The sequence below is a fragment of the Thamnophis elegans genome, chromosome 11 (assembly GCF_009769535.1).
Source record: "Thamnophis elegans isolate rThaEle1 chromosome 11, rThaEle1.pri, whole genome shotgun sequence".
Lineage (NCBI taxonomy): Eukaryota > Metazoa > Chordata > Lepidosauria > Squamata > Colubridae > Thamnophis > Thamnophis elegans.
This window is the reverse complement of record NC_045551.1, coordinates 6,083,851-6,107,411: the sequence shown is the minus strand read 5'-3', so window position 1 is coordinate 6,107,411 and position 23,561 is coordinate 6,083,851.

Genomic DNA, 23,561 nt, shown 5'->3' with positions numbered 1-23,561 from the left:
GACCAGCTGCTTTCTCTCCTCTTCCTCCTGTCTGTTCAGATGGTTGCAATCTAGGGTCTCCCCCCACCCACCCACCTACTTAGCAAGCGAGCCTTTGAAAAGTAACGACGCAAGGGTTGGGAACGTCCCCTTTTGTGGGGGTGCAAAGGCTTGCAGCCTTTTATGCATGTATGTATGGAGTCCTTCGTGCATTGCGGTTGGGTTTTGCGGGCAAGCTGTCTCTCGGCTTCCTTTTGTGTGTCTGTGTGTGTGTCTTTGCAAAGCCAAGGGCTAAGGCATGTGGTTGGCAAGCTGGCTCAGTCTTTCCCGGGCTCTCCGAGGAACTTCCCGGAAAGTTAAGGACAGGAGGATCTCTCGGTCTTTTAATTAAGGTGTTTACAGCCCTGAGTTGCCTTTGCGTAACTTTCTCTGCGCGCACAAGCAGAGCCGCGTTTTCAGCCTAAGCGAAAGTAGCTTTGGCTTATCGTTCAGTCCAAAGAGACAAGCTAATTTAGCCATTAAGCTTGCTGACATGCCGGTACATGCAGTACTCCAGGTAGTAAACAGGCTCTCAGGTATAGAAAGGAAAGCAACTCTTGTGCCTCCCCAGATGAGTTATTTTCTTGGCTGTAGGCAACTTAGAGTATCTTTTAAAAAGGCTTTCGTGGCTTGCCTTTTAGAGGAATTACCCCCCAAAAAATCCACCTCAAGGCAGCCTCCTTCAATATCCTCATTATTACCATTCCACATCAACCAAACTACAGGATGAAATTTGTTGGAGCCCCAACTGACCCAGTGCTGGTTGGTATAATTATTGATTTATGGTTTTAATTTTATCAGTTTCCCAGTCTAGGGCTGGGAAAAAAGAACGATTCTCAAAGTCACCCACAGGTTCCCTACCTAAAGTACCAGACCCAATACAAACTCGGCACTCTGAAAATTATTTTTGAAGTGAATTATACAAGCCTTAAATAGGGGAGGGCGCAAGCCGTTGAACAGAAAATGAATTCCAAAAAAATGTGGGGCCATAACAGAAAATTGGCCAAGTGTTCCATCTCTCAGGCTGGGGGGTCAAATACTACGCCCCTCAGACAGGGTCCGCAACTTGGGAGTCCTCCTGGACCCACAGCTGACTTTTGAACACCATTTGTCAGCTGTGACCAGGGGGGCATTTGCCCAGGTTCGCCCGGTGCACCAGTTGCGCCCCTACCTGAACCGGGAGGCTCTCACAACAGTCACTCGTGCCCTTGTGACCTCTAGGCTGGAGTACTGCAATGTGCTCTACATGGGGCTGCCCTTGAAGAGTATTCGGCGACTTCAGCTTGTCCAGAATGCAGCCGCACGAGCGATCGTGGGTGCGCCTCGTTTCACCCACGTAACACCTATCCTCCGCGAGCTGCACTGGCTGCCTGTTGGTCTCTGGATTCATTTCAAGGTGCTAGTTGTCACCTACAAAGCCCTTCATGGTATTGGATCTGGGTACTTGAGAGACCGCCTACTGCCAATTATCTCCACTAGACCAATTAGATCCCACAGATCCCACAAATTCAAATTCAAAAGGCCCTGCTCCTTTCGTACTGATTTTTTCTTTAAGAGTCCAAGGCTTTGCCTGTCATTTTTCACATACAACCATTAGTGGTTTTTAAATAACCTAAGAAAATTAATGACATCTTGCATATCAAAAATTCCTATATCTTCCCTGACTTTTTTTCCCCCTTAAAAGAGTATTCTAAAGCAGAAAAGGGTAAAACAACCGTTTGAGTTGATACTTTATGCACCCGGTCATAGTTTATTCTTTTAATCATGGTTTAAGCATAGCACAAAGGAGAAACACCGGCAATGTTTTTTTGCTGAGTAGTGTTATGAGCCAGAAGCATGGGAACTATTTCTAAGTGTATCTCAGCTCTTCAAAGGAAGTGTGGGAAGATTACAATAAATCTGCAATAACTGAACAGCCCCAATTACACAGAAACTGTCTGACTTCAACAAATTTCTTTGATTTGTGCCAGTGGTGGGTTTCAAAAATTGTTGGAACCTACTCTGTGGGTGTGGCCTCCTTTGTGGGAGTGGCTTGCCACCCATGTGACCGGATGGGAGTGGCTTGCCGCCCATGTGACCGGATATGAAATTATGAATTAGTACTTAGGTCGGTCCAAGTAGCTATTCAGAAACTCTGGCATTGAAGCATGCAGGTCTTAAAGCTGTCCAAGATCCTTGCCAGTGGTGGGTTTCAAAAAAAATTTGGAACCTCTTCTGTAGGTGTGGCCTGTTTTCCGGGTCCACTGGTGGAACCTCTTCTAACCAGTTCGGTAGATTTGACAAACCGGTTCTACTGAACCGGTGCGAACCGGTAGGAACCCACCTCTGATTTGTGCATTATGCACTGTTTAATTAATTAATTCTGTTCTATTAATGCAGAATTTGGCTTCTGGAAAACTGGAGTTATTTTGAACATAATGTGCAGGTTTTTTTATCCAAACTCAATTCAAAATACAACTTTTGACTTATCTACCCCTTTATGCTTGTGGACGCTGTTTATGGATCCTTATTTTACCTAGTTTTGCCGTAGTGGTTAAGGCATCACACTAGAAAGCAGGCGACTGCAAATTCTAGTCCTGTCTTAGTCACATATCCAGCTGAATGACCTTGGGCTGCCTCTCTCTCTCTCAGCGCTAGGAAGCCGGCAAGGGCGAACAAGTTCTGAAATCTTGCCAAGGATACTGCTGGGACTAGTCCAGGCATTTGCCAGGAGTAAACATGGATTTGAAGGAACAAAGAAAAAAAAATCCTGAACTATCAGGTCATCCCTCTGCTGTCTGAGATGCAGAACATGGTTCTTAGTTATCACAAGTGGATGCTTCATCTTAAAGAGTATATAAGCTTAGGCTGCTTGGTTTATATTTTTGAATGCTTGTTATCCACTTCAAGATAATACACAGGATGTGTAAAAGTTGGATATCTTTCATCAGAATCGGCAGACAAATGCGTCAAGTCTTCCTAAAATCAGATTAGCTCCAATCCTGTGGGGCTTTGTGTAAGGCCTTAAAACACCTGGTTTTCCATGCTCATCAGAGTGTGTAGAATGGCTTGCTGACTGTTACTGTTGATGAGTTTTGGGCTATCTCAGCTACTGCTCATTGAATTGGGTTATTTTGTTTTGTATATAGTTAATTGCTGCGTGGCATGACAAAACCGAGCTCGACTACAGCGCACCCGATTAAACTGCGTCGCTGACGTCATCAGCAGGGCGACAACAGCGAGCGCGGAGAAAAAAGGGCGCTTTAAATAGCGCTTTGAAAGCAAGTCGATTCAAGTTAAGGTAAGGGTTAGGTTTAGGGTTAGGTTTAGGATTAGGTTTAGGGGGGTTAGGTTTAGGTTTAGGGGTTAATTTTAGCTTTAGCGTTTACAGCGTGCTTTTTTCTCCGTGCTGTTGTCGCGCTGTGATGATGTCAGCTACGCGGTTTCGTCGAGCGTGCTTTAGTCGAACGCGGTTTTGTGGTGGAACCAATTGCTGTGAGCTACTTACAGTCATGGATTGGACCTGGGTAGTCATATACTTTAATCACTAAATAATTGTTTTACAAAATACCAAATTAACAAAGTGACCATCTTCTGTAGGATGTCCCAATTAAAGACAAATTCCTTTAAGAACTGGGAATGGTGGTACTCGACTTAACGAACACAATTGAGCCCAACATTTATATTCTAAGTGAAACATTGGTTAAGCGAATTCTTGCCCCATTTTACCATCTTTCTTGCCACAGTTGTTAAGTGAATCATTGCATTGTTAAGTTAGTAACACAGTCATTAGGTGAATCTGACTTCCCCCACTGACTTTGCTTGTCGGAAGGTTGCAAAAGCTGATCCCGTGACTCTGGGACTCTGCAACCATCACAAGTACTGTATAAAACAGTTGCCAAGCATCTGAATTTTGATCACATGACCTTGGGGATGCTGCAATTGTCATAAATGTGGAAAACAGTCATGTCACTTTTTTTTTTGAGAAATTTTATTGTTTTAATTAAAGAGACAAAAAAAATCCTCTTTCATTACATCTTGTAGAAAGCGTATTGATTGCTTACAAATATATTCCGTGTGTTTATTCCACAATTCTTGCATATGCTTCATTCAAATCAGGTTGTACATTGTAAGTCAAGAAAGAAAAGTTATGTATTTTACTATCCCTGTACCATAATTCTCATTTGTTTAAACATGTTTTTATCTAGAATCGTTTATATTAGAAGACACAACCACCTACTGGCATTCATTTGCAATTTCAATAGATCTCCAATACCATTACACCTTTATGACATGTTCTAAGATTAATTCGGTTAAGTAAGATATCTGAGCATCCCCCCCTCCCTCTGCCCGTAACACACCTGTATGTATCATTACAGAGCCGAGGTGGCACAGTGGGTAGAGTGCAGTACTGCAGGCCACTTCAGCTGACTGCTAGTTCAGCGGTTCAAATCTCACCGGCTCAGGGTTGACTCAGCCTTCCATCCTTCCGAGGTGGGTAAAATGAGGACCCAGACTGTGGGGGCGATATGCTGACTCTGTAAACCGCTTAGAGAGGGCTGAAAGCCCTATGAAGCGGTATATAAGTCTAACTGCTATTGCTATTGCTATTAAATATTGTCCATTAACATTTCATTGTTATTATTGTAGTTAACTAAAGGTTATTTACTGTTTATCTCACCTCTCCTCTCCAGGCCCACACAATATTATAACTTTCTAGCCGTCTTTAAACAATGATTTATTAATAAGATCTATAGGACTTTTCCCTCAATCCCAAATTAGTTAATTACGTGCTAAGAAAATAAACATTAGACATCTAACACAATCTAAGGGGTATTAACCTTTCTACTTGACAGTCACCCAAAATATACATTAGCATTTCTATGTCCTGGTTATTTATCCTAACTGAGGTTATTATTTCCCTAACGGTCACGTCACTTTTCAGTGCCGTCGTAATATTGAACCAGTCGCTAAATGAAGTTGCAAGTTCAGAACTACCTGTATAAGTTTGGGCTGCTTACAAGAGGGCAAATTGACCAGGTTACCTGAAAACACATTTTCTTTGCAGTCAGCTTCATTATTTCTGTTTCTATTGTTGCCGTTATATTTGAAGTATTCTCAACAGAGTAATTAACATGCGCAACTGTTACGTCTGTCTATATTACATTTTCTTTTTCTTTTTTTGCATCTGAGGATTGTTGCTATTTTCACATCCTGTTTACAGATGCGAGACAAAACAAATTGACTTGTTTGTGCAAAATAATTCCTATCCTTATTTTTAGGGCACCCTTCAAAGGTGGGTTCCTACCAGTTCGCACCTATTCGGTAGAACCGGTTCATCAAATCTACCGAACCGGTTAGAAGAGGTTCCACCAGTGGACCCGGAAAGCAGGCCACACCTACAGAAGAGGTTCCAAAGGTTTTTGAAACCCACCACTCACACACACACACACATACACAGACTCACACAGAAAGAGGAAGAGAAAGAAAGGAAAGAAAGAAAGAAAGAAAAAAAGAAAGAAAAAGTGAGAGAGATGAAAGGAAAAAAGGAAAAAGGGAAAGAGAGACAAAAGGAAGGAAAGAGAGAGAGAGAGAGAGAAAACACATGGTCGGCAAGCCACTCCCACCAGGTCACATGGCCAGCAAGCCACTCCCACAAAGGAGGCCGCACCCACAGAGTAGGTTCGAAAAAAATTTGAAACCCACCACTGGCACCCTTCCACAATTTGATATTCCCCTAACTACTGGATTACCTTATTCTTAATCCACAAACCAATTGGGCAATCCAGGCTGAGGATCATGGTAGTTATGCAACATATTTGGACAACACTAAATTGCAAAGGGAAGTCTTCTAAAAGTTATGTTTTGGAAGCTAATGTTACCTACCGCCTGGCCCACACTTTCATTTCTTCTCAACTCAAGTTTTTAAAAATTCTTATTAAGCAGTGCTGTATTGATTGCCAGATTTTAGGGTACTTAAAATGCTTGATTATTTCACAGTAGACAAAGCCTATTCAGACAAGTTCATATCTGGTCATTTGAATGAAATGCTCAGTTGCGGAGAAATTAAATGAGGAGCAAGGGGAAGAACAGTTGAATTAATTTGGGATAATTCAAATTAATGAGTGTTCCTTTGGAATTGTCTGGCATAAAATTCAACCCAGAAAACAAAGATTGGGAAGGATTGTTTATTTAACATGTTTGAATTAATAAATCTAGTATTATTTTTTTTTGCACAGTAACTAAGCATGTGAAGGAAGGTATGCTGGTATTGGAGTGAATTAGCGATTTGTTTGCATTGTTCATAAAGCAATTTAATAAACTTCATAGTTTGCATGTTACAAACGCTTGGATTTCCTAACAAATTTTAGATGCAGATCATAGTTAAGTGCATAAGAGCAAATCTTTTCTGCCAAAAAAGGGGCAAAAACTCTTAAGTACAATTAAAGAGAATCAATCCCAACAGGTAGACCTAGAATAACTTTATTGTCACTTTGAATGTATGCTAATCGGCATGCATTAAAATGAAATTTTGCTGCAGACAGCTCTCAAAGGGGGTCACCGCCTCCAATATGCACTACATAAACATGACAAAATAAATACAAAATTATGCATGTACCCACATATATGACACAGAGAAACAACACAGTCTAGATTGGATGTATACATGTACATGGCAAGAAAAAGGAACCTTGAATTGAATTGAATTGAATTTTATTATTTGTATGCCGCCCTTCTCCGGGAGGGACTCAGGGCGGCGAACAACTCAAAAGGGGGAAAAGGGGAACATAGAACAGAATACAAGTAATTAAAATAGGCAAGAATCACACAAGCACACAAGTCGAGAGGGGAGGGGAACTCATCAACCCCAGGCCTGCCGGAAAAGCCAGGTTTTGACGGCTTTTCGGAAGGCCTGGAGAGAGGTGAGGGTCCGAATCCCTGCGGGGAGCTCATTCCAGAGGGCCGGAGCTGCCACAGAGAAGGCCCTCCCCCGGGTAGTAGCCAGGTGGCATTGACTGGTAGACGGAACCCGGAGGAGGCCAACCCTGTGTGATCTAATGGGTCTTTGTGAGATAATTGGCAGCAGGCGGTCTCTCAAGTATCCAGATCCACTACCATGAAGGGTTTTATAAGTTACGACTAGCACTTTGAAGCATATCCGGAGACTAATCGGTAGCCAGTGCAGCTCGCGGAGGATAGGTGTAACGTGGGTGCACCCACAATCTTACGGGTTTACCAGAGAGGATGGCATAGGAAACAAAGCTGTTACGAAATCTGATAGTCCTGCTAGAAATACTTTGAAACCTCCTCCCAGAGGGGAGAAACAAAAACAGAACGTAAAATGGGTGTGCGGGCATCTCTTAACAATGTTTTGAGTTCTAAGCACATAGCGTTTACAAACATCCTGAATAACAGGAACCAAGCTTCCTATAATCTTCTCAATTGTCCTTACCACTCTCTGTATGGACTTTCTACCTAAGGCACTGCTGCCATTGTAGAGTTTATTTGTGAGGTTTGACCATATTGACTGGGGATTATGAGAACTGCAACCGAACCGGTAGTGGTTTGGTGGCCCGGGTTGCTGGAACCGGCAGCGACCCAGACCTCCCACGCCCCCGAACCAGTTCTCTGGTTCTCTTGGTTTTTGTTTTTTTTGCTTCTGTGCATACGCAGAACAATTTTTATGGCACTGCGCATGCATGCAGCGCACATCATGTGCACAGTGTGTGCAGCGCACATCATGTGCACAGTGTGTGCAGCGCACATCAAGCACGTGCAAAGCATGCATCGCGCACACAGCACACCCACAAGTAGTGCCTGCCAGAACCCATCCCTGTCTCAGTCCCTATCTTCCTTTTGGAATCCGATACGGCAGGCTTTATGCTAGTGATCACACACAAACCTCGATGGGAATTTGGGTCTGCATTGCTTTGCCTTAAAAAAAACTGCACACCTGTGGAAATCTTTGTCCACGGCTTGGAATCTGTCCTTTTTGATAATCCAGACTACAAGACGTTTTCCACACCTATGAGTAACTAACTCTTTGTGGTCCTTTCCACTGTATCTGGTTCCCAGCCATTGGTGGGTTTCAAAATTTTTTGGAACCTACTCTGTGGGTGTGGCCTCCTTTGTGGGAGTGGCTTGCCGGCCATGTGACCTGGTGGGAGTGGCTTGCCGGCCATATGTTTTCTTTCTTTCTCCCCCCCTTCTCTCTCTTTCCTTTTGTCTCTCTGTCCCTTTTTTCTTTTTTTCTTTCATCTCTCTCACTTTTTTCTTTTTTCTTTATTTATTTCTTCCTTTCTTTCTCTCTCTCTCTCTGTCAGTCTGTGTGTGTGTGTGTGTGTGTGGCAGTGGTGGGTTTCAAAAAAGTTTGGAACCTCTTCTGTAGGTGTGGCCTGCTTTCCGGGTCCACTGGTGGAACCTCTTCTAACCGGTTCGGTAGATTTGACGAACCGGTTCTACCAAACCGGTGCGAACCGCTAGGAACCCACCTCTGTTCCCGGCCAAAGGATGTTCCAGAGGGAGCCCCATTAATTTGTATCATTTGCCAGCTTGTTTATTTGATTCCCTGTGTTGCGAATTAGAACAGAGCTTACTTAAAAGTAAACATTATGAAAGCTGCCAGTGGGGGCTGCTCAATTCCAAATGTATTTTGTCTCCCACTCATTGCTTCTATCCCTTCGGCTGTTTTTTTCCAGTGCTGTTTACAAGGGAAATCTGAGCTTTGCCAGCATGAACTTAGTGCCCTCTAGCGAGTGATTCTGGAAAAATCCATGTTTTGCTGTCCTTTTACCTCCCACTTGTTTACTGAATTCATTTTCTGTTCCCTGGCTGAAGTTACACTGGGATTAATTGCGTTAGTACAAAACAGATCTGGTTGGTGCATCATTCAAAACCTTCCTACTGCAATCAAGACTGTTTTTTTTTTCCAGTACTAAGTTAGAGCCAGGACGGCGTCAAAACTCCAGCTGCCCACCAGATTGCAGATCCACAATAAGCAATGTGTCTCTTTGCTGCCACCTAGTGATCATCCATATACCTGCAGCCAGAACTGGTTACTCTAATAAAAGTACTGCATAGCATTTTAGCTTGGTAGTAATGATACTTGCCTTCATAGAAGAATTGACCAGTTCAGTGATTTTAAAAAGATATTGATCAATGGATTCCACTCTCTTTTGGGTTTAAATTATCTTATCCGCCTCTGAAACGTTATGAAATTAAAAACATATCTTTATTTAGTGAAGGTCATAAATAAACTTCATTATAAAAACATAACTGAGACACGAAGAGCATATGGTGTTGGGTTGGTGAATGGTAAACAATATAAATAGAAAGAAATGTACCGTGAGAATTACTTCCTCAAGAATAGCCATTTACTCCACATCTCCACATTATTGGGGCAAAGCTGAGAAAGAGTGACACACAAATCGAGCAGGTTTGGTTGGGCCACAAACAGTGGTGGGATTCAGCTGGTTCACACCTATTCGGGAGAACCGGTTGGTAACTTTCTAAGCAGTTCAGAGAACCGGTTGTTGGAAGAAATCTTTTGTTTTTTCCCCCACTTTACAAGGCTAATCCTGTAAGGAAGGCAGGAAGGAAACATTGTGGTGTTGTTTCTAGCTTAATCTTTATTGCTCTGCTTACAGAAACTGCCTCTCCGGTTAACCCTTATTACCATTGTAACAACTAAGGCGAAGTGCCCATCGACCTGAGTGACATTGACTTGGCCACATTCACATGATCACATGACCACCGAGCCCCACCAACCCAGCTGGTCATTAGGGCAGAGAACCGGTTGGTAAATTATTTGAATCCCACCACTGGCCACAAACAAGGATTTGGGGTTGGGCCACCCAGGGACACCATCCCGATCCTAAGCATGTTGATACTTTTTCTGTAACGGCATGGAATTTTATTGGAGTTCTGTCTCTGTTCCCAGAAAGTGATGTTAAATCCCTAAAAGCTGACGCTATAATAGCAAGCCTTAAACCAAAGGTTTACTAATTACAACAATAGTAATCTGTTAAGTAAATCTGTTCTGAGAGTAAGAACTGCAGATAGTCCTCAACTTACAACCACAATTGACCCCAAATTTTTCCATTGCCATGCAAGACATTAAATGATTTTTTCCCACATTTTATTACCTTTCTTTCCACAGTTGTTAAGCGAATCACTGCAGCTAGTAACATGGTCGTTAACCAAATCTGCCTTCCCCATTGCCGGAAAGTTGAAAAAGTGACCACATGACCCTGGGACACTGCAACCACCATGTTTATGAGTCAGTTGCCAGACATCTGAATTTTGGTTACATGACCATGGGGATGTTGCAGTGGTCGTAAGTATGAAAAACAGTCATAAGTCAATTTTTTCCCGTGCTATCGTAACTTGTGAACTGTTGTAAGCCGAAAACCCTGCATTTTAGTTGATTCAACTAGGATTATATTCTTTCTAATGACTTGAAATTTAGCCTGGGCAAAAGCGCTACTATTATTATTGCCAGTATTATTACTATTTATTTTTTCATCGGGCACCTATGTTGGGGAATGTCACTTTAAGAAAAAGATGTAGGATGCTTTGAAAGTCATTTTTTTCCCCCTACCCACACAGAGTAACAACCAGTGAAACTGGATGTAGGTAGATGGAGAAAATTCTCACCATTATGAGATCAGATCGCAGATTAGCTATCTAGAACTCACTGGTAAAAAAAAAAATGTGGGCTGGCAAGCCACATCTGTGTTCTTTCTGCATCTATTTTGCAGCTGCCAGCAAGTTTATATAGGCATCGAGAAAAGTAAAACAGTTTTTTCCATGGTTAACAATACGCTTGGACTTGAATTCTTGTAATTCCCGGCAAACAGCACAGAGTAAGTTTTCCCCCTCTCTCTTCTCTTGGCTGTTCTGTTGAGAAAGCTGAGAATGAGAAAGCATTCTGGCCTGAATTGCTTCCTGGCGTAGAAAGGGAAAAATATCCAGGCGAAGCTTTAGTTCTAAACTCTGCAGCAATAACCCTGGATTTTTGGAGGAGGCATCCAGTGCTAGTTGTAAAAGAGAGCTTTGATTCCAACATGAGAGAATATGGTTGACCTTGCACGTAGGTTCGGGAGCCTGGGGCCCTTTCGGATTGGAGGTTTGGGGGTTGATGAACTTCTCAGGTAGAGTCAGAGGCCTCTCTGCCCCATTTTGAATGAATAAATATTGAAAAGTCCACAAAGGTCCTTTGCTAGCTTTGAAGAAGCTGCCAGGTCGGAGGTTGATGATCGCTGGTTTCAAATTGGTCTCGGATACAGAAGAGGCCATCGGTTTTATCAGGATTGCGCCGGGCGGCTCTCTTCCCCCCCTCTAAAAAAAGAGGTCCATCTGGCACTGATAGAAGTAGCTTTGATGTGCGTCAGCAACGCATCTAGGACTGTCTCAAGCTAAGTGTTTCGGGAAAACGGACTGGAAGTAAAAGAGCTTTACTGAAACTAGTAGGCATTGCACTTGAAGGACCAAACCTACGTGTGCTGACCTGCTAATTGAGTAAATTTTATTGCCATGTAAGCATTCAAACATGCTTAATAGGTTAAGGCCAACTTGGGCCATAGAAGCTCAAGGCAAATAGGAGTTTACTGCGTAGAATCAATACTACAGTTCTGCCTGTTGATTTTCTTTCCCCAGCAGTGAGATCAGTGATGTGCGGTGAGGTTTATGGCTGGCGAGGCAAAAAGAAAGAAAGCGGCTTTTGGCCGCCCTGCCGCCAGGACCGACAATTTTTAGAGGCTTTTTTAAACAGTTAAGCACTAAGCAGAGTCATCCACTGTGACTCTGGCAGCAACTACCTCAGCCTTTTTCCTTTTAATTTTTTTTTCTTTTCATGACGACAGTGGTGAGGCTCTGCCTCCCCTGCCTCTCCTGACTGCACGTCACTGAGTGATATATTTTATTAAGTTCTTGTCTAAATGTGTGCAGGCCGCTTCCCTTCCGATCGTAAAAGTCTGTATTTTAGAGAATCGTAGGGTTAGAACATGAATCACAGCTTTTGGGCTGGGATTGTAAAACACCCCTGACTCAGTGGTCAGGAGTGTTTCTCGGAACTACTCTGCTATGTGGTAACCTTTAGGGGAGATACCTGTATTATTGAAAAGGAGGGTAACAGGGTTACTGCTACTTTAAAAAAAACGGTTTGTACGTTATACCGGATGGCCAGATGGCTAACACAGCTTATCATCATGTTAAACCCCATGACGAATGCATACATTTACTACATAGACGCATGGGGCACATTAATTTCAAGATGCTGCAAGAAACTGTTAAGTTGGCAGAAGGAGTAAAACTAAAACCATGCGGCAAATATTTAAACTCCAATGTTTGCAGTCAGGAGAAAAGCAAAGTTACTCCTGCAAACAGACTGAATGGTTTTAAGACAAAGGAATCGCAGCTGAGGAAAATGGGGATTTTGCAGTAACCTCCTCCTGGAGTGGGGAGGGAATGGAGATTTTACAGTATCCTTCCCCTGCCACTCCCACTAAGCCACACCCACAGAACCGGTAGTAAACAAAATTGAATCTCACCACTGACCTGTAGTCAGTAGAAATTCTCTTGTTCTATTAAACTTCTCCATTTTTGAAGGAGGGAAGGGGAAGGAGGGAGGGAAGGAAGGAAGGAGAGAAGAAAGAGAAGAAAGGGGGTAGGAAGGAGGGAGGGAAGGAAGGAGAGAAGGAGAGAAGAAAGGAGGGAAGGAAGGAGAGAAGAAAGGAGGGAAGGAAGGAGGGAATGTAGGAGAGAAGGAAAGGGGGAAGGAAGGAGGAAAGGAAGGGGGAAAGGAAGGAGAGAAGGAGAAAAGAAAGGAGGGAAGGAGAGAAGGAGGGAAGGGGAAGGAGGGAGGGAAGGAAGGGGAGTAGGAGAGAAGAAACGAGGGAAGGAAAGAGGGAGGGAGGGAAGAAGAAGTAGGACCGTTGTAAGATAAGATGGATCTATGGGATGTTTAAAAAGCAATCTTCAAGTATATTGTCAACAGTAGGGAAAAATTGTTATAAATACATATTATTAATAACAGTTATGAGATCATATAATTGTGAATGTATATATGAAATTGATAAAATTAAAATTTATTATAATAATAAAAAAAATAAACTTCTCCATTTTGGGGGGGGCTGCCAGGACCTACTTATCATGCTATTTACATAGTGTTTTCTCTTTTTGATGAAACTCCTTTTCGAAAGTTTTTTTTTTTAATTGAGTAGAATTATGGACAATGGGGAAATAGTAGGAACGGGAGGTTTTCGTCTTAACAATCCACCATTCATTTGGGGCTGTTCAAAGTTGGAACGGCACTGGGGGAAAAAAAAGATTTTTGAGGATTCCTTGCCTTTAAGGCCATCACAGGATCATCCCCTTGGTTACATGATCAAAATGTAGGCACTCCGCAACCAGCATTTGTATCCAATGGTTGCAGTGTCCTGAGGTCATGTGATGGTCTTTTTTGCAATCTTCCCAGCTGGTTTCTGGCAAGCAAAATCAATGGAGAAAACCAGATTCGCTTAAAGACTGTCTGATTCACTTAACAACCACTTAAGAACCATGGCGAAAAACATCATAACATTGGACAAGACTCACTTAACAGTCATCTTGCTCAGCAGTGGTAACTCTGGTCCCAATTGTAACGTTGAGGAGTACTTGCATTTCAGAGGCATGATAGATGTTTTGACTTAACAGTGTTTTTATTCTTTCTTGTTTTAACTGTATTCAGTGTTTATTGTTTGTCTTTTCAAATTTTAACATTTTGATTACTTAAAAGCCAACTAAGCTGCTAAACAAATTATTTTAGACCACAGCAATATTTCTCAAGCTATTGGCAAAAATTTTAGGGTTCCTATGTAAATAAATACTCATCCATGCAGGAAACTGTTTTTCCTTGGATCAGCCTCCTAAGGATATGATTATAAATTGCCATAACATCTGTTTCCACATGAGATTGCCTCTTGATTTCCAGTATCATTATTTAGGATTTCCTTGTTTTAATCATGGACAAGGTTCTGACTAATGTCTTCGGCAGAACCAGAATGTCATGTGCATTCTCTGTTGCAGCTCCAGCCCTCTGGAATGACCTCCCCGTGGAGATCCGGACCCTTACTACCCTCCCGGCCTTCCTCAAAGCCACCAAGTCCTGGCTGCTCCAGCAGGCCGGGGGGCTTGTGAAACATCCAGCCCCACGGAAATTGTGAATGTTGTGTTTTTAAAGTGTTGTCTCTGTCTTTGTCTATTTATCCCCTTTCCCTTGTCTATTGTGAGCCGCCTGGAGTCCTTCGGGAGTGGGTGGCATACAAGACAAATAAATAAATAAAATAAATAAATAAATAAATTCTGGTTCTGCCTAAGACATTACAAAATTCACATTTTGTTCTTTCAGATAAGGATGTTTTGTTTCACTCTGCAGTTCCTCTCTATGGAGAAAAAAAAAACTTTTCTTCGTGTTTGTAGCCACTTCTATTTCCTCGCATGCCACAGGCTTGAAATATTTTATATTCTGCATTTCCATATTGAAAAACGAGTAACAAAGAAACAGCTGCACCTCGTGCTTTGGTAGGTAACTTTCTAACTTAAAATATGTCCTTACCATACCATAAGTGCATTCTTGCCACCCTGTCACAATTTGTGAGAAAGTACGAATCGCTGTCCAAAAGCTTGAAAAACAATGCTTTAAAAGTCTTGAGCTAGAAGAGTAGAAGAATGTGGACATAATTATGCATCATTTGGGGATAGTTTTTTAAAAAAAAAACGGATCAAAGGAATGACATTCTCTAGATTGCTCAAGCCTGTAGTAGAAAGCAAGTCTGACGTGATAGTAGCTCTGTTGGCACACTCACAGTTGACTCCGTAAGATAGTGGGATCTTAGCCAAGCACTGTAAGGTCACTCAATGTCTGTCCTTCCCTCTCATCTGATTGGCCCAGGAATCTATGAGCAGAGCTTTGGAATGTGCTGGTTAAATGATAAGTGTAGCAAATGAAAACATACGTCATGTTCTTAGTCTATTAGAGTTGTGGTACTGTATTGCATTTCTCAAGGATGTTCTCCAAATGTTCTAGGTGGTTTTGTTAAGGCCTTCTGGTGTCTAAATCTAGAAACTGACTTACGACCACCATTGAGCCCAAAATTTCTACATTTTGCCCCACTTTATGACCTTTCTTGCCACGGTTTTTAAGTGAATCATTGCAGTTGTTAAGTTAGTAACATGATTATTAAAGGAATCTGTCTTCCGTATTGACTTTGCTTGTCGGAAGGCTGCAAAATCACCAGAATCTGAATATATGAGCCAGTTTCCAAACAACTGAATTTTGATCACATGACCATATTAAAGGTAAAGGTTCCCCTCGCACATATCTGCTAGTCGTTCCTGACTCCGGGGGTGGTGCTCATCTCCTTTTCAAAGCTGAAGAGCCAGCACTGCATGGAGCGCTGTTACCTTTCCACCAAAGGTGGTTCCTATTTTTCTACTTTTACATGCTTTCGAACTGCTCAGTTAGCAATAGCAATAGCAGTTAGACTTATATACCGCTTCATAGGGCTTTCAGCCCTCTCTAAGCAGTTTACAGAGTCAGCATATCGCCCCCACAGTCTGGGTCCTCATTTCACCCACCTCGGAAGGATGGAAGGCTGAGTCAACCCTTGAGCCGGTGAGATTAGAACCGCTGAACTGCTGAATTGCAGTCAGCTGAAGTAGCCTGCAGTGCTGCACCCTAACCACTGCGCCACCTCGGCTCAGTGGTTAGGGTAACGGGAACTCACTTCGTTACGCGGGACTAGGGATTCAAACTGCCAAATTGCCGACCTTTCTGATTGAGAAGCTCAGCGTCTTAGCCACTAAGCCACCTTTTTTGATTATTAATGTAATATTGGCAATATTACGTTAAGCCATAATGCCAGTTTGGTGTCTGTTAACCTTGGTGCTTTGTAAATCATGGTTTCTGCCTAAGCCCCAACAAGCTGAGGGACTGTGTGATACAGTGGTGGGTTTCAAAGATTGTTCGAACCTACTCTGTGGGTGTGGCCTCCTTTGTGGGAGTGTCTTTCTGCCCATGTGACCAGATGGGAGTGGCTTGCTGCCCATGTGACCGGATATGAAGATGCCGACGATACTTGTCAGAACCACCTTAAATTACCCTGCACACAGCACTGGCATGCATAAGAATAGGATGTAAACTTGTTTTTTAAAAGGCATCTTTGGTTTGCGTTAAAACAACTTCAACACACGCAATGTTCTGATTGCACCACAAACGCAGTAGTCATCCTTATCTTTCACAGAGGCACTGAGTTTTATAAATATGAGCATGATAGTGTAGAATAATCATATCCAAGGACCAGGGGTGGGTTTCAAAAAAGCTTGGAACCTCTTCTGTAGGTGTGGCCTGCTTTCCAGGTCCACTGGTGGAACCTCTTCTAACCGGTTTGGTAGATTTGACGAACCGGTTCTACCGAATAGGTGCGAACTGGTAGGAACCCACCTCTGGTGTGATATATTAATACAGTTGTAATATCAGTTTGTAGGAAAGCAGGTTTAACTGGGAACATTCCTCCTCTACTCTCCCCCCCCCATCACTCCCAGGTGAAAGGACGCCGTAACCTTATCAAGGCTATTCCAGGTTACATCATCTCAGAGAGAAATTGGATCAGCAATCCTGTGTTGCCTTGAACTAATCACCCTACAAACCTTAGCCTGCCAACAAGAGGGCTTAATAAGAAGCCAACACATGCGATCTGCAAAATAAGGTGCTCAAAATTGATGCACTCAGAAAAGTTTAGTTTAATTAGTTTAGTTTAATAAAATTTGTATGCCACCCACTCCCTTGGGACTCTGGGCGGCTTACAGGCAGATAAAAGAAGCCTTTAAAAAATATAAAATAAAAGATACAATTAATAAAATTCCACACCATCCATTCCGTCTAAGTGGGGCTGGATATTGCTCAACAGCCCCAGGCCTGCCAGAACAGCCAGGTCTTGGTGGCTTTACGGAAGGCCGGGAGAGTGGTAAGGGTCCAGATCTCTACCGGTAGCTAGTTCCACAGGGCCGGCGCAGCAACAGAGAAGGCCCTCCCCCGGGGGGCCGCCAGCCAGCATTGTCTGGTCGATGGCACCCGGAGGAGGCCCAACCTGTGTGATCTTGTTGGTCGTTGGGAGGTAAGTGGCAGGAGGCGGTCTCTCAGATAGCCAGGTCCTAAACCATGTAGGGCTTTAAAAGTAACGACTAGCACCTTGAAGCGCGTCTGGAGACCAATGGGGAGCCAGTGCAGCTCGCGGAGAATGGGTGTAACATGGGTGTATCTAGGTACACCCAATATCGCTCGCGCGGCTGCATTCTGGACCAACTGTAGTCTTTGAACAGTCTTCAGGGGCAGCCCCATGTAAAGTCTCCAAGCTGTTAGCATCCATGTGCTACTCTAAACAAAAAGCTGTCCATTGAGTTGCGTTTAGCACAAGAAGCTCTTATGGAATAGGACTTGCAATCCGTCTCTCTCGTCTCCAAAATAGTAAAATCCCCACAACCACGTGAGAGGAGGACTCTCTAGAATGAACTCTTGAAAAAGGGGTTAACTAATGCAACTGAGGCAGGAGCCACCACAAGCCGTCTCCATCCCAGGGGAGGCTTTCTATTATTCCCCAAGTTTTGGAGAAAGAAGAAGAAACCTGTCTACTCTGCATTGTCAATCTCTAGTGTGGAAGCATTACTAGGATGACGAGAGGACCAGGCCAATTCTTGGAACTGAGTTTTGTACAGTCAAGGAATTCTGAAGTCTGTGCAGCAGGAAAAGGGCTGAGAGACTGCCTCCTGCCACTTACCTCCCAACGACCAACAAGATCGCACAGGTTGGGTCTCCTCTGGGTGCCATCAACCGGACAATGCCGGCCTTCTCTGTTGCTGCACCAGCCCTGTGGAACTATCTACCCGCAGAGATCCGGACCCTTACTACTCTCCCGGGCTTCCGTAAAGCTGTTAAGACCTGGCTGTTCTGGCAGGCCTGGGGCTTTTGATTGATATCCAGCCCTGTTTAGATGGAATGGGTGATGTGAATTTTAATACTGTATTTTTTTATTTTCTTATTCTATTTTTAAATTCAAATGTTTCTTGTCTGTTGTGAGCCGCCCAGAGTCCCCTGTGAGTGGGCGGCATACAAATTCTAATAAACTTGAACTTGAAACTTGAAACTAGACTGGCCAAGTACTTCCAAAGGATAAAGGGAGGGATAGATCTGCAGGAAAGAAAGCATGAAAAGTTGGCAGGAAGGTATAAAAAACAGAGTGGGCTTTAATTCCAAAGGCCTCAAATTCTAGCAGAAATGAGCAGGCCTTGACTATATTTTAGGATTGCTTTAGAAGGCAACCAGAAAACCTTTGTTTACTTTGAAATAAAAACTGGGAAAGTAGAATGGTGTTTTCCCTTTTGCCTTCATCCATTTTTGCTCACCTTCTACCTGTATTGGAGCTCCTATTACAAGCAGGAGAGAGAAGGAAGGAAAAAGACAGCGCAGGAAATTCAATCTGGGACAATTTTTAATTTATGGCTACAATACAGATGACATCCCTCCCTGGATCGTTAGAAGGTGGAAAGGAGGTACATCAATAGCAAGCAAAACAGAGGTGGGTTCCTACCAGTTCACACCTATTCGGTAGAACCGGTTCGTCAAATCTACCGAACCGGTTAGAAGAGGTTCCACCAGTGGACCCGGAAAGCAGGCCACACCTACAGAAGAGGCTCCAAATTTCTTTGAAACCCACCACTGGCAAGGATTTGTATTTTGTATTTGTATTTTATTAAATTTATACGCTGCCCTTTTCCCTGGGGGGACTCTGGGCGGCTTACAACTTAAAAAGGGAAGGGGGAGAAACAAACTTTGGACATATAGAACAATACAATTTTAAGAACACAACATTCATACCATTCGGGCGGGTTACAAGGATCTTGTAACTTGACAGCTTTAAGACTTGCATGCTTCAATGCCAGAGTTTCTGAATAGCTACTTGGACCCACCTAAGTACTAATTCATAATTTCATATCCGGTCACATGGGCTGCAAGCCACTCCCATCTGGTCACATGGGTGGCAAGCCTCTCCCACAAAGGAGGCCACACCCACAGAGTAGGTTCCAACAATTTTTGAAACCCACCACTGAAGCAGAAGCAAAGTAGCTGTTTATAATACCAGATGAAGCTGTTTCTGAATCAGGAAACCTGGGTGATTCCCTCATCATTTCTCATCTTGATTACTGTTGATCTGCTTTATTTGGGCTGACCCGGAAGACCACTACTCAGCAGTTGTATCTGGTCCAAGAGGCAGCTACGTAGGTGCTGATGGTCAATCCCAGTTCAGAAGAATCCCATCTGTCCTGCAGGAACTTCATTGGTCGCCAGTAGGTTTTCAGATACAATTCAAAAGTGCTGTTTATAAAGTTGTACAGATTGTGAGCAAGAGTGTGTGAGAGAGACGGATGTGTATTGTGTAGGGGTAATTGGGAACTACTGTGAGTTTTCTGCCAATACTAAAAATAATAATAATAATCCAGGTTCAGGGAATTTCTTTTTTTTTAATTGAAAATTTTTAAAAAAAGGCTTTTACAAATATTTACCTCCCCTACCCTCCCCACCCAAACCCAACCCCCCCCCAACCTCCCCCCCTCCGACTTCCCAGAACCAATACAGGGTATAAATCTTTAACAAAGATATTCTAAAATAAACTTTAAAAAAAGTTAATATCATCTTTCATTTGAGCTTTAACTCCTCTTTGCTAGGCTAACTCCAAACAGATTAAATCATTCCTTGTTTCTTCAGTCATAAACTATCTGGAATTTCTTAGTCCCGTATTTATTTTGAATATAGTCAATCCATCTTCTCCACTCCATTTTATATTTTTCGTTTGAGTGGTCCTTGAGATATGCTGATATTTTAGCCATCTCTGCTAAGTTTGTGACTTTTAATGTCCATTCTTGAATAGTAGGCAAATCTTCCTTCTTCCAGTATTGCGCCACCAACAGTCTTGCTGCCGTTATTAAATGCAAAATCAAATTAGTCTCTATAACAGTACAATTAGTAGTTATACCTAACAGGAATAACTGAGGGGTAAACTTTATCCTTTTTTAAAGAACAGTTTGCATAATCCACCATATTTTTATCCCAGGTTCAGGGAATTTCTTGTAGTACTTTCCCCCTGCTTTTTCAATAGTGTTTTAATTGGAACTTTTAATCTCAACTACTATTACAAAATGTGGTTTCTCAATCTTCTTGTGCCATCTGCTGGGGAAGTAATGTACCAACTCTAAAATAACACAAATTCTGCAGAATGTAAAAAACAGGAGAAAGATTAATACTATTTAACGTAGTCTATTAAATCTAAGCTTCAAAATTCAGTTGAAAATTATGAGGCCACGACGAAGTAAAATATTTATTACCATTTTGCAATCCAGCTGGGTGACTTTGGACCAGTCACTCACTCTCTCAGCCTAAGCCGTCTCACAAGATCGTTGTTATGGAGAAAATTGGAGGCAGAAAATTAGATATGTTCAGAGATAGATAAGATAAAACTCTTAAAAATGGTAAAAGCATTAAATGCGTATAGGTGAGCTGGTCTGACCCCCTTCCATACGGTGAGTCACGCCGACACAAGATTACTGCTAGACAATTTATTCACAGTAAATTATCACATTGGCAAGACTTTGACAACAACCCAGACTTCCACAGATAAGAAATACACAGAAGAGCTTCTCCAACTTTAGTATAATAGTTGAGTCCTGCAAATAGCCTCCTCCCAAAGTCTCTTCTTATATACTCTCTTGGGAGGAGCCTAACCACAACCACCTGGCCCCAATTGTCTTCTATATCTCCGTAGTTGCTGTCGGCGCTTATCTGCCCGTCTTTGCATGGCGTACGGGACCAACTCCCTTAGCTCCTCCTCGCTGCTCCAGGGCCTGACGTCAGGGACCAACTCCTTTTGGTTTTCACCGCTGCTCCATGCCTCAGGTGCCTCCTGGTGGTCAACTAGCCTCTCTGGTCCCTGCTCAGAGTCTGAACCCTGTCCAGGGTCCTCCACATCTTCCAGAGCCGACTCATAGGGTCCCTCGCTATCAGAGTCTGTTTGCAGCTCCAACGGCTCCTGTTGGGCCACAACACTGAGCATAGAAGTTAATGTGTGGCAAATTAGACCTATCATAGTAGAGAGATCTAGTATGATAAGCTGGACGCTTTTTAAGGCTGGTTTATGGCTAGTGTTTATGGCGCATGTCACCATCTGATGAATTTAAGCATTTCTGAGCAGAATGTGGCCACATTATATGTTGTAGCTTGTTAGTATCTGAAAGCATCAGGGAGGTTAGGTTCAGAATTGTGTTCTGGCCTCGCTCCCAAACATGAGAAACCCTCTACAGTTAAATCAATGATTCCTTTATTGGGAACTCCAGCAGCTCCTGCAAAAAGTCTCTCTCTCTCTCACAGCAGGCTAAGAAGACATACAGCTATTCATCTCCACCCGCTGCCTTTTATCCCCAGAGCTAGCATGGGGCTGTGCTGGCACAGTGGCTCTTCCGTCCCGAGGACCGGCCCATAGAATTCCACTGCTCTCCTCTCTTCTTCACATCCATGGACCAAGCTGTTCCTCCTCTTCTTCATCAGCCACCTCCAGACCTGGGGGTGTTGACTCTTCATCTGAGGGCTGATGGACGGTCCAGGTTCTGCCTCGTCTGTATCTCTAACAGCTCCATTCCTTCTTCTCCCTCGGAGCTCTCAGCTTGCCTTGATGTTGGCCATGACTCCCACACCGCCTTCTCACCTGATTTGGCTGCTGGAGGGGCTGACAGCTGATAGGCCACAACAAAGTGTCTTTTGTACTCTGGATATTTATGTAATATTTGTGAGATGATGCTAGTAGCAATAGCAATAGCAGTTAGACTTATATACTGCTTCATAGGGCTTTCAGCCCTCTCTAAGCGGTTTACAGAGTCAGCATATTGCCCCCACAGTCTGGGTCCTCATTTCACCCACCTCGGAAGGATGGAAGGCTGAGTCAACCTTGAGCCGGTGAGATTAGAACCGCTGAACTGCAGATAACAGTCAGCTGAAGTGGCCTGCAGTACTGCACCCTAACCACTACGCCACCTCGGCTAGTACAAATGTCTTTGTAATGCAGACACCGGAGGAATACCTGTTCTATTGTTTCTGTATGACAATGTCCAGGGGCCGGCATTGTCTCTCTGGATGGGAAATCTCCCTGTATTGGTCTTCAAGGACAGCTGAGAGGATGGCATCACATCATGCCAGAGTAAAGGCCCTCTAGTGCCTAGGTACTTTGAGATTAGTGAGGTACGGCATGGGGGAGGCAGGCTGCCAGTTGGATTCGCTGTTAATAAAGATTGGAGACTTGGCTTTGTCCAATTGACGCTCTATGTGTACTGCACACTATTTAATTACTGTTTTTGGCCTGATGACTATAATGTTTTTCCTCCTCCGATGCCTGTGGTTTTGAGAGAGACATTAAGAAGAAAAGCTATCTGATTCATTATGACAACTGTTGAGGTTGCCTGGTGATGCAGCAGCCTTGACGATGTAGCTTTTTATGCTGCATATCTTGTACATTTTCCTACAAGGAAGGGAGCACAAGAATAAGCCAAAGGTTTGTGGCGGAAGGCTACGTATTTGGTGGAGTGGAAGGAAGAGGCTGGTGCCCAGGACTATTCACCTTAGATTCTTCCCACCCAATTTCTTCCCACTCTGTTCTTCCTCTCAATGTGTCCTGTGTCAAACTACCCACATAGATGTTTCTTTGGGTTAAACAGCTGCATATTCAATCACTCAATTTGTTCTTCTTTCTAGCCTAATACACATAATAGGATCTTACTCACCACTTCTGTCAATGGCTGGGCAATAGGATGTCAATGGCTAGCTGTTCTGACCCCCCTCATCCCACACCAACACACTCCGAGCCAAAGATAAGTTACGGCATTTAATTAACAGACAGACAGGTCCTTGGCAGCAAACTGGCACAGACAAGTTTGGGCAGCAATCCAGCACAGATAAGGCTTGGCAGCAATCCAGCCTGCCAAGCTCACAGTAATGTTCTCCGACATTAGTTCCTGTGTTGACTTCTGCAAGAGGGGCGTGTGCACAAGCAGTCCTTTTATAGTCTGGAGAGGAGCCTAATGACCACCAGCTGAGTGCAATTACCTCCTGTAACTGCGCAACTGTTCCTGACACCTATTAGCTCTTTGATGCCGGGCATCCAGAAAGAACTCACTGCTGGCGTCCGTATCACTCTCCCTTGTCTCCTCCCCACTGGTCCAAGGCTCAGGTGCCTCCTGGTGGCCAACCAGCCTCTCTGCACCCTGCTCGGAGTCGGAACCCTGTCCAGGGTCCTCCACATCTTCCAGAGCCAACTCATAGGGCCCCTCGCTGTCGGAGTCTGGTGGCAGCTCCAACGGCTCCTGCTGGGCCACATCAGCTAGCTATGTGTGACTAGCTACTTCCTTCATCTTCCTTGAAGCGTCTTCCAAAAAAGAGATGGCAGATGCAGACCTCATGTTTCTAAACACAACAAGTAACAAGCAGA